This window comes from Suncus etruscus, chromosome 6 (assembly GCF_024139225.1).
Source record: "Suncus etruscus isolate mSunEtr1 chromosome 6, mSunEtr1.pri.cur, whole genome shotgun sequence".
NCBI lineage: Eukaryota > Metazoa > Chordata > Mammalia > Eulipotyphla > Soricidae > Suncus > Suncus etruscus.
This window is the reverse complement of record NC_064853.1, coordinates 77125349-77138086: the sequence shown is the minus strand read 5'-3', so window position 1 is coordinate 77138086 and position 12738 is coordinate 77125349. Positions and strand designations below refer to the sequence as shown.

The following is a 12738-nucleotide window of genomic DNA, read 5'->3' as shown; positions in this document are numbered from 1 at the left end:
CAGTGCCTTGTATATTTTGGATATTAGCCCTTTATCTGATGGGTATTGGGCAAATAGTTTCTCCAACTCAGTGGGTGGCTCTTGTATCCTGGCACAGTAAAATAGTTTTTCTAAAGGAGATAAACACTCTAGTAGGTACTATCTTTTAGAATAAAATATTCTTATTTTTATAGTTTCTTAATATTCTGGTAATTTTTATGCTTAGAGATCCCAAATTTTAGGTTAGAAAAATTGAAGTTTTTTGAGAAAATAGTTTTATACTAAGAAAAACTTTAAGTACTCAGAAAAGTCTTCCTTTGTAGGGAAACAAATTAACTTTATTGAGTTCTTTGGAAATTCTGAAACGCTGGAAATCAGTTAACATTCACATGATAAATGAATGAGCTATAAAGCATTGTCATTGATATTATAGCTGGTTTGTTAATATAAATATTATTTCTATTTTATAAATATTATATATCAAGCACCAATAATATGAATTGGCCATACAATTCCCTCTCACCATATATGCATTATTAGTAGATTTTTATTACTCTTTTGGCTTATCATACTATCAGTTTGCATTCTAGCTCTTTAATATATTCAATAAGTGGGGCTGGAGAGATAGGATGGAGGGTAAGGCGTTTTCCTTTTATGCAGAAGGTCATCAGTTCAAATCCCGGCGTCCCATATGGTCCCCCGAGTTTGCCAGGAGCGATTTCTGAACATAGAGCCAGGAGTAACCCCTGAGCGATGCTGGGTGTGACCCAAAAACCAATATATATATATATATATATAAGCATTACATGGAGATTTTAATTCTACCTATTTTCTAATTGGGCTCAAATTTGGTCATTTTGGGCTAGTTTGACGGTCTTTATATATATTGTTTTGTAAGTTTCTTTCCACTGAAGTAATTTATTTTACTGTTTGTAAATAAAATGAAATATTATTTCTGCAGCACATTTTTTCTAGAGTTTATCATCTATTTTCTCTTTTCTGTAACACATGTACATTAACATATGTTACTGTGTTATATAACAGATATGTTAATATTATATTAACTAGGATTATCTTTTTGAAAAATCTGTAAATGAAAATATCCCTTAGTGGTGACAAAAAATGTAAAACTGGGACTGGAGCAATAGCACAGTGGGTAGGGTATTCTCCTTGCATGCAGCATACCTGGGTTCAATTCCTGGCATCTCATATGGTCCCCCAAACCTGCCAGGAGTAATTTTGAGCACAGAGCCAGGAGTGACCCCTGAGCACTGCTAAATGTAGTAAAAAATAAACCAATAGTAATAAGTAATAATAATAAATAAAAATTTAAAGATCTGAGGTTTATCTACAGAAGACATGCCTTACATTTATATTTGTATGTGTGTTTTTATTAAAATATTTTCTTTATTATCATATAGCATAAAGACAGCTGAATATCCAACAAATTGTTAGTACAGACTTTTAGAAGGGGCTTGCTCAATGTGTATGATAAGCAGATATTTAACAAATAATATATGTGTATATGTATGTAAAACTATGTGAATAGTGCTTTGATAAAGATGTAAAATAAAATGAATGCTTATAATAAATAACTTCTATGGTCATAATGGGAGAGTCACTGTAGGAGAAAAGGCAGCAGCAGGGAAAACAACAAAAGCTTCTTTTGCATTTGGTGTTAAATTTTGCTGTTTGCACTAAAGCCACCGTCTAATACTGATCTTTTAACTTTTACTTAAAGAAGATAACTGTTTGATTCTTTCAGAACATATTAGTTAGTTTCTGTTAGGGATATTATTAGATGCCACAGGTTTTGGTATTTTAAAAGTGCTATTGCTTAAAATTACATCTAGTTATTTATGTTAGGTTAAAAGACATGCAATTGTGTGCTATTGTTAAGTTAGAATAAATGTCATTAAAATTCTTTCATGTTGAGGAAATGAAACTTCATATGTTTTTACTATTTTTAAATTTGGATTTGACTTCTTTGAAGTGGTATGCATTTAATTTAATTTATTTTATTGATTTGATTTTTATGTCCACATGCAGTGGACAAATTAATTAACATATAATAATCAATATAAATCAATATAATAATTAACATATAATAATTTATATTTCAATATAACTTCTGCTCTGCTCTCAGAAATCACTCCTGTTAGTTATAGGGACCATATGGGGTGCCAAAATTAAGTTTGGTTGGGTTATTTACAAGCATGCACCTTGCTACTTAACTACTTGCCCTAACTATAATTTTATTTTTAATTGTCTTTTTTTTTTTTTTGGTTTTTGGGCCACACCCAGCGGTGCTCAGGGGTTACTCCTGGCTGTCTGCTCAGAAATAGCTCCTGGCAGGCTCAGGGGACCATATGGGACACCGGGATTCGAACCAACCACCTTTGGTCCTGGATTGGCTGCTTGCAAGGCAAACGCCGCTGTGCTATCTCTCCGGGCCCTAATTGTCTTATTTTTAAAGCTTAATTTATTTTTATATTTTTAGGGTTTGAAAATTTGCAATTTTTTTTTTTGGCTACACCAGTGACGCTCAGGGGTTACTCCTGGCTTTGTGTTCCAAAATTGCTCCTGGCTTTGGGGACCATATGGGACACCAGGGGATCAAACTGAGGTTCATCCTAGGTCAGCACATTCAAGGCAAAAGCCATATTGCTTGCGCCACTGCTCTGGCCCAAAACCTGAAAAATTATTTCAATATATAAGCACACTAAAATTGCACATACACATATATTTAGACTTTTATGGTTATTTCTCCCAATATTTTAATGAACTTTAAAATGCTTTAAAGGTTTTTGGTCAAAAGAAAGTTTTGGGTCATGAATCCTATGTACTTCAATGATGAAAATGTCAAATTGAGTAGAACATCATATTCTAGTTTTAATCATCTTTTTAAGTTAAAATGGTCAACTTATGTAATTTTTGTGGATATACACAAAATGAAGAAATTTGTATACTTGCATTTATTACTAATTTTAACACTATAATTATTAAGTAGAGAAAGTCAGCTATATTTCTTACATACAAGAAAAACCAGTTTTGGTATGGATACAGGGGAAAACGGGACCCTTATTCATTGCTGGTAATTATGTTGACTGGTCTATCCTTTTCGCATGCAATATGGACATTCCTCAATAAACTAGGAATTGAGCTTGCATTTAAGCCAGCAATTTTTCTCATATGAATGTATTGTCAGGGTGTAAAGATACAATGAGGAAAAATATTCACACTTTTATATCCATTATAGAACTATTGACAACAGACAAAATATGGAAAACGCAGTGCCCAAGAACAGCGAGTATATTAAAGATACTGTGATTCATATAAATCGAATACTGCTTGGACACAAGAAATGATGAGGTCATATAATTTGCTGCTATGTATCATGCTGAGTAAATTTAGTTAGAGGGAAAGGTACAGTTACAGAGTAATCTCTCTCATCTGTGAGATATAAAGAAACACAGTAGGGAAATAACATGTCCAAAGAGAAATAGAAACAAAGGGCATGATAAATGATTTATAGTAGGAAGGGATTTGTTGGAGGGAAAAAACTATGGACAATGCTTAACCTAAGTGGTCACTCTGGAGGAAGATGGTATATTTAAAGGAGGTAAGTGATATATATGATACTCTTGCCAGTAATAGTATTGTATATCTTAGTTTCTGAAGGAAAAAGTAAAAGATTCTTCTCGTCATAGAAGCAGGCCATGGGTTGGGAGGGAATCTAGGGACATTGGTGGAGGGAAATGGACACTGGTGATGAAACCACTGTATATCTGAAACTTAATCATGAATAATTTTATAACTTTGTAACTCACAGTGATTAAAACACAGTTGTATATATCTGGCGCCTGAGTGATAACACAGTGGTTAGGGCATTTGCCTTGCATGCAGTCAATCTGGGTTCAATATCTGGCATTCCCAAGTGATTCCTGAGTACAGAGCCAGGAGTAACCAACCTCTGAGCTCTGTCAGGTGTGGCCCCCAAACCAAAACCAAAAACTAAACCCAAAAAATACATATATATATATATATATATATATATATATATATATATATATATACATACAGACATACACACACACACATATATATTTCCTATTTCAAACATATAAAAGATAAAAGATATTTAATTGGAGGAGGTAGGGACACAATCAGCTGTATTCAGGGATCACTTGTAGTGGTGCATGGGGGATCACATTTGGTACCAGGAATCTAGCTGGTCAGCTCATGCAGGCCAAACATTTTAACCCTTTTTTCTTTGCCTCTGAAAAATCCTTTTATTTGAAGGGATATGGGGGTTTGTATTGGTTCTTAATTATGTTCCTCTTCTTTATGCTAACGTTATTCCTTCTTACTAACAATTTTTTAGATTATCTTTTAATTTATTTAAATAAATAACTCCAAGTAATGGGAATCCACTCCTATATTTTTTCACATTTTTGGGAAATACACCTGTCAGTGGTCAGAGTATACTTCTGACTCTGCATCCAAAAATCACTCCTGTGGGCTCAGGGAACAATATGGGATGCTAGGGATTGAACCCAGGTTGGCCTCATGCGAGGCAAGTGCCCTACCTGCTGTGCTAATGCTCCTGCCCCATTTTTTTTTTACATTTTTATCAATACTTTCATAAAATGAAGAAGCTAGGGGCCAGAGTGATAACATAGTGGGTAGGTAGAGTATTTGCCTTGCATATAGCTGACCCAGGTTCAATCTCCGGCATCTCAGATAGTCCCCTAAGACTGCCAGGAATAATTTCTGAATGCAGAACCAGGAATAATCTTTGAATGTCGCAGAGTATGCCCCCCAGAAAAGAAAAATACTTGTATCCGCCTAATACAACAGTGCTCTGCATCAATATTTGTTATATGTTTTACATGATCTGGGCCATATTAGATATAGTTGAGGACTCTTCATTGACTTTTTTATCTGTGGAGTTAGATTTCCATTTATTGTATTAAAATAATTTTGAAAAAAAAACTGAATGGTGCATCTATTGAGTTAAAATTTTTTAGTTTTGGCTGGATAGAGAATATTGCAAGGACAGCATTTGCCTTGCATATGGATTATCTGGATTTGATCCCCAACTCTGATTTCCTATACCTCTGTGTGATCAAGCACTACCAAGAGTGATCCTTGAGTACAGTCAAGAGTGGCCCCCCATTTTTTCTGCTGTTATGCTACATTGCATAGGTCAATATGCTGATTCTTAGATATTATTTATACACACTTAGTTTAACCAAAATGGAATAACTGGAAATTTAATAGTTCTCTTGCCTTCTGCATTTTTTTAAAAAAATGTTTGAGCATTCTAATAATTTTATTACTTAATATATTCTTTTTGCCATTTTTAAAATGTATTAAAGCACCATGACTTACGAAGTTATTCATAGTTGATTTTTAGACTTAGAATGTCCCAACACTAGTCCTATTACCAGTGTCAATTTCCCTCCACCAGTGCTCCCATGTTTTCTTGTACTCTGGCCACCCCAGCTTGCCATCTTATCAGGCACTTTTTAAGTTTGGTTTTTAGTTTAGGTCTCATGATTTCAGTGTTGTTGATTCTGTGGTTTGGATATTTAGCTCTGTTATTCCTTACATCATCGTATACCTAAATGTCTTTTACCCTGCCTTATTATTTCTTAATCTGTCATTTTTCCTCCTCCTTTTTAACTTTTATCTTTTCCTTCTCCTCCTCATACTCTGATATGATGAAGAGCTAGGTATCCCCATTAAACCATTAAATTTTCCGATTCAATTACTTTTTACCACCATATAAGTGATGTCACATAAAAGTGATACCACATGTAAGTAATATTATATCCTTCTGCTTACTTATTTTAATATGATTATCTTCTGGCAATGAGCAATTTAATGGCAAAAAAAAAGATAACTTAAACAAAGACAATGGTTAACTAGATAAATTTGTGTTATCCAGAAAGTATTACAGAGGCATAAAATACAAAAAAAATACATGATTATAGAGTAAAAGGTTTAAAATATATCAACATATAGCTTCTTGTGGTAAAATGACAAGGGTTAGAGATAATGATTTGAAGATAAATTAAAAAAAAAACATACCCTAGGTACCCAAAACACCATACAGAATGACTCCTGTTTGTTGCAGCACTATTTACAATAGCCAGAATCTAGAAAGCAATCCAAGTGCCTAAGAATAGATGAGTGGCTAAAGAAACTGTGGTTATACCTACATAATGAAATACTACGCAACCATTAGAAAAAATAAGTCATGAAATTTGCTTATATTTGGATGGACATGGAGATTATTATGCTGAGTGAAACAATTCAGAGGGAGAGGATTAGCCATTGAAATTCTCACCATTTTTGTGATATAAGGGGAAAAAAGATAGCATGATATTGATATCCAGAAACAATAGATAAGGGCTAGAAGGACCACTAACCCATGGTAGAAAGCTTGTCACAAATAGTGGAGCAGTGCAGTTACGGTAGAGAAGGGACCACTGTGAGAATAATAGTTGGAGCTGATCACTCTGGACAAAAATGGGGTGCTAAAAGGGAGATAAAGGTATAATGCATACTTTTTCATTTATTATTTTCAATAATACAAATCATAGTATCAAAAAGGGAAAAATGGAAGAAAATGAAAAAGAGAGAGGAGAGAGAGAAAGAGAGAAAGAGAGAGAGAGAGGAGAGAGAAGACAGACATGTAAACAAAAGTAAAATGCCTGGCAGTAGGCAGGTGGGGGTGGGGTGGGAGAAGGTTGGAGAGAAACTGGGGACATTGGTGGCAGGAAATGTGCAATAGTGAAGGGTGGTATACATTGATTGTAACACAATAATGAACGTTTTTGTAACTGTGATGCTTAAATAAAGTAATAATTAAAAATATTTTGTAGGGGCCGGGCGGTGGCGCTGGAGGTAAGGTGCCTGCCTTACCTGCGCTAGCCTAGGAGACGGACCGCGGTTCGATCCCCCGGCGTCCCATATGGTCCCCCAAGCCAGGAGCGACTTCTGAGCGCATAGCCAGGAGTAACCCCTGAGCGTTACCGGGTGTGGCCCAAAAACAAAAACAAAACAAAAAAAAAATATTTTGTAGTTAGTGATAAACATCAACATTTCATTCAAGAATTCCAAGAAGGTTAACCAAATAAAACCTATGCCTAGACTAATAACATTACACAGTCAAAAAACGTAATCTCATGAAATTCAGAAATTAATAGAAAAACAAAAACATACTATTTCCAAATGAACAACTATTATATCAATAGAGGCACAAAAGAGATAACGTTTAAATTTAGATTTATAAAATCAACCAGTATCTCAAGAAATGAAAATGAATTAAAGGTATTTTTAGAAAACAACAGATGGGAAGTTTAAAAATTAATGCCAAGAACAAAAATAATTAAAGCTAATAATATCAAAAAATACCTAAGAAAAATAATCGTTTAATAACTCAAAATTATAGACTTAAGAGATAATACTTGGGTTAAAAGAACAAGTTTTTGCATATAGCCAATCCTGATCACTAACACCCAATGGTCCCCTGGCATTGTTGAGTGCAACTCTGGAGGAACTTGAGCACTACTGGATGTGACTGGAAATCCCTGAAGGCATCCAAATTGGCATCCAATTGGACCATAGAACCTAAACAGCACTGCATTCTTTGGCCACTATATATCTCCTAGTTTTATTGCTACAGGAGATCCCTGAGCTTGTTTTGGGAAATCCAAAAAATAATTGTTATATTTTTCATAAAATTTACTTTGTAAAAACATTAGGGTGTAAAAATGAATAGAAAACAATAAATGAGGAAAAAGATACATTAATAAAATAAAATAGTGCACATCACTTAAAACTAAGATATTTATAATTTGAAATATTACAATTTGAAAAATTACAAGAAAGTAGACTCAATCAATTGGAATACCCTCATGGGCCTTTATGAGTAATTGCCATCAATTTTAAAAAATTCTCAACATTACAGAGGGGAATTAAAAATATTAAATTAAAGGCTGGACTAGACGGCATTCCCACCAGCAGTGAATGAGAGTTCCTTTCTCTCCACATCCCCTCCAGCACCGATCATTCTTGTTCTTTGTAATATGTGCCAGTCTCTGTGGTGTGAGATGATAACAGTATTGAAAAATTGTGAGTACTAGTATACTTGGAGCTTTGGTGTCTGCAGAGATTAAGTGGCAAAGTTAATTGGTGAAGATACAATTGTGGGTGGGTAGGTGCAGTTGGTGAGGGTTCTGCAGGGTAGGGACTTGGCTCACATTCTCCCCTGGAGCTCACCCTCTTCTCTGGAGCTTTCCTGTTTTCTGATGCAAGGCTAGTGTACCTAAGACTTTTCATGACTTGGTTTATATCTTTTTTGAGAATAGAGTGCAGACATGCAGACATAGTGTAATATTCGTTGGGCATCAATTTTATCACTCCTCATAGCTTGTAATATTCCATTGTGTTTATGTATATGTAAATATACCAAATATTCATGTTATGCTTATTGTCATTGGACATCTAGGTTGATTCCATCTGAATGCTACAATGAATTATACTGTGCATAATTCCTTTTGAATAAAGGTTTTTCTCTCCTGAGGATAGATAATCAAAACTGGATCTACTTGGTCTATGGTAGCTCAATTCTAAGTTTACTGAGAACCCTTCATACTGTTTTCCATAGGAGTTGGTCCAGACAACATTCTCACCAGCAGTGGATGATAGTTCCTTTATCATCACTCCCGCATCAAACCAGATTGCTCTCATTGTTTTTTGATATGTGTCATTTTTACTAGTATAAGATGATATTTCATTGTTGATTTTATTTATATTTCTTTAATATTAAGTGACGATAACAGTTGTTCTTGCTTCTGCAGCATTGGATCTACTTGGTCTATGGTAGCTCAATTCTAAGTTTACTGAGAACCCTTCATACTGTTTTCCATAGGAGTTGGTCCAGACAACATTCTCACCAGCAGTGGATGATAGTTCCTTTATCATCACTCCCGCATCAAACCAGATTGCTCTCATTGTTTTTTGATATGTGTCATTTTTACTAGTATAAGATGATATTTCATTGTTGATTTTATTTATATTTCTTTAATATTAAGTGACGATAACAGTTGTTCTTGCTTCAGCAGCACATAAACTAAAATTGGTACAACACAGAGAAAATTAGCATGGCCCCTGCACAAGGATGCCAGACAAATTCATGAACCATTTCTTTTATTTATTTATTTATTTATTTATTTATTTATTTATTTATTTATTTATTTATTTATTTATTTTAGGTTTTTGGTCCACACTTGGTGATGCTCAGGGGTTACTCCTGGCTATGCGTTTCAGAAATCGCTCCTGGCGAGGGAAACCACTAGGGGCGCTGGGGATCGAACCTAGGTCTGTCCTAGGTCAGCAGTGTGCAAGGCAAATGCCCTACCGCATGCTATTACTCTGGCCCCAAGAAATATATTTTTTTTAATATGGAAAGCTGAGTCCCAGAGCTGGGAGAGATTTCTGAGCGCATTGCCAGGAGTTACCCCCGAGCATCATCAGGTGTGCCCCAAAACAAAACAAAACAACAAAAATTATTTCTTGTGCCTGTTTCGTCTTCCTCAGAGATTAATAGGCCAATGACAAGCAAGAAAATTTAAACAGTAACTTAGAATCTTCTAAAAAATTAAAGTTCTGGCCCATAAGGGTTTATGGGTGTTTATCAAACCTTCAGAGAAAAATTACTGTCATTGATCTTTAAGCTTTTTTGAAATATTGAAGAAATTTTTTGTAACACTTTCTACAAAGCTAATATTACACTGATGCCCAAAGCTGATAGAGCTACTACAAAAAAAAGAGAGAATTTCAGGCCTATCTTTTTGGTGATAGCAAAATTCTCAACAAAATTCGATTGCCAAATCCAATTGCACATGAATAAATTATACATTATTATAAGATTCATCCCAGGGACACAACCCAGGGACATAAAGAGAGTTTAATATATACAAATCAATAACACAATACATAAAAGAAAAAGGAAAGTATTCAAATATTAATCAATGCAAAGAAAGATTTTTCACAAGATCCAACACCCACCCATTATAAAATTTACTGAAATAGGGATTGGAGGAATCTTTCTCCAGATAGTAACAAGTATCTATAAAAAGCCTATATAGGCTTATTATTAGTGTTAAGAAATTTGCTGTTTTAGATGTCTGTTTACCTTTACAATTACTTTTTCATCTAACAAGTTTACTACTATGTCTTTGTCAGCTGCCTAATGAAAACAAATGTTTAAATTATGTTAAAAAATTTTTTTGGCCCCAGATCATTTTTCTCCATTCTTAATAAAGTCAGGTGGAGATTTATAGTAAGTACTGTGTCATTTTTTCCAAGGAAATAGCTTCGTTACTCACTTTAGCTAAAGTTTTCCTAGGGATTTTTGGTGCTGTGAAAAGTATAGATAATTAGACAAATGTTAATTCAAGGCTGCCAAGAAACTGTTTCTTTAGTAGGTTATCCCAGTTCACCTTTCTTTTGAGAAAGCAGTCTGTTTTTAACAACATATACTAGAAAGTAATAACATTGTCCTCTATTTTAGGAATATAGTATTGATCCACTGTAACCATTACTCCACAGTCTTTCAGTATTTCTCTACCAAAGTCTTTAGGTCTCCTCTCATATGCCCCATCTCTTTTAGTGAACTCAGTTCTGTAGTTTTCTCTTTGGCTCTGTTATCAGTCATTTTTCATTTCCTTATAGTTGAATTGCTCCTCATTATTTTTATAAGCGTAATTTATATTACTTGACTATTGTGGTGCTCAGTAATACAAAATAATGTCTCAGAAAAAGATTAAATTGGTTATCAGTTATAACCATTACTACAGTATTTCTTTGGTTCAAAAAATAAGTTATTTTTAGAATTTGTAACAGTTATTATAAATAGTTATTGTTTTAGTAATTATAAAATTGATTTTAATTGGGGCCGGTGAGGTGGTGCTAGAGGTAAGGTATCTGCCTTGTAAGTGCTAACCAAGGAAGGACCATGGTTCGATCCCCCGGTGTCCCATATGGTCCCCCCAAGCCAGGGACAATTTCTGAGCACTTAGCCAGGAGTAGCCCCTGAGCATCAAATGGGTGTGGCCCCCAAAACCAAAAAATATTGATTTTAATTATATTATAATTTGGGAGAGATAGCTGTATTGATATTTTTCAGTAATTCTATAATTGATATAGTTTTCTCATGTCAGTAATTAAAACATTGAGATCGTGTATATCTTGACTTCATATGTAGGCTGCACCTGCTTTATACATGAAGAAGAGATAGACGAGTTAAAATAGAAACTGATGGTTTAAAGGCTTTCTTTGGGTTTTTGTATATGGTTTGTTACATCTTCTTTGAAAATGAATAGTTTTATTTATCGTTACATATTGGAAAAATGTCCCAGACAGGTTGAATAAATTGCATAAAGTTGCTTAGTTTCATTTCTTTGACTCTGGTTTCAAAATCCAATCTGAGGATTCCCAGCCATTTGCTTTTGCTAACTCATCCTCAGATATTATAAAATACAAACTTTTAATGTTCCACAATAAAATCAGAGAATTTGCCTGCTTTCTGTATAACAACAGAGAGATATTTCAAGCTCTTTGGAGAACTGTACTATATATATATATATATATATATATATATATATATATATATATATATATATATATATATATATATACTCTTATAGGTAACACTCTAACACACTAAGAATGAAATCTTTTTTTCTGTTTCTGTATTCATCACACCCAGCTACTAGCAAACACCCTTTGGTGTGAGAGATGAAAGTTCACAGATACTGTTGCAATTCCCCTCATTCCTTCTAATCTGCTTTGGTGTGAATCCCAGCAATCTCCCATAACTCCTCCAATAATAAAATCTGTGCTATTCATTTTTATGGCACTCACAAGTGGACATTGAATTGCAATAAATACTGCTATATTCTCTCAAGCTACCTAACCATTTCAAGATAGAAAGATATGTTACATGTTTTGTAAGTTTAAAGTATAACTAAAGAAAAAAAGAAAATTACTATGACCTGATCTCCAACATTAAATGAATTAGAGGGGAGACCATCAAAATCTGATTGAAGGGATCACATTGAAATTGTTTTTATCTTCAATGAAAGCAGAAGTTGGTTCTTTGAAAAAATAAACAAGATTGATAAACCATTGGCAAAACACACAAAGAGAGAGAAACATGATAACTCATATCAGAAATGAAAAGGGGGAGATCACTACAGATATTGCAGTGATTCCAAGGGTAATCAGAGACTACTTTGAGAAACTCTATGCCACTAAACATGAGAACCTAGAAGAAATGAATAAATTCTTGAACTCAACATTCCACAGTTGAATAAAGAGGATGTAGCATATCTAAACATCCCCATCACTATTGAGGAAATTAAAACGGTAATCAAATGTCTACCCCAAAACATAAGCCCAGGTCCAGATGGATTCACTAATGAATTCTTTCAACCCTTTTAAGAGAAAGTACTACCAATCCTGTCCAGGCTCTTTCATGAAATTGAAAAAACGGGAATACTTCCAAATAGCTTTTATGAAGACAACATCACCTTGATACCTAAACCAGACAAAGATGCTGCCAAAAAATAAAATTAAGGACCAATATCCCTGATGAACACAGATGCAAAGATTCTCAACAAAATCATGGCATATAGTATCCAATGCCTCATCAAGTAGATCATTCACTATGATCAAGTACAT

General features: G+C 34.1%; 1 protein-coding gene and 1 non-coding gene across 2 annotated transcripts in view; both read left to right on the top strand.

Moving 5' to 3' along the window:
• The window catches only part of MACROD2 (mono-ADP ribosylhydrolase 2), a 2173194-nt gene that overhangs the window by 168542 nt on the left and 1991914 nt on the right, over positions 1-12738 (top strand). The window lies entirely within an intron of this gene.
• On the top strand, positions 9105-9207 carry LOC126012297 (U6 spliceosomal RNA). The gene has a single exon (XR_007496815.1). It is a non-coding gene; the product is annotated as a U6 spliceosomal RNA (small nuclear RNA).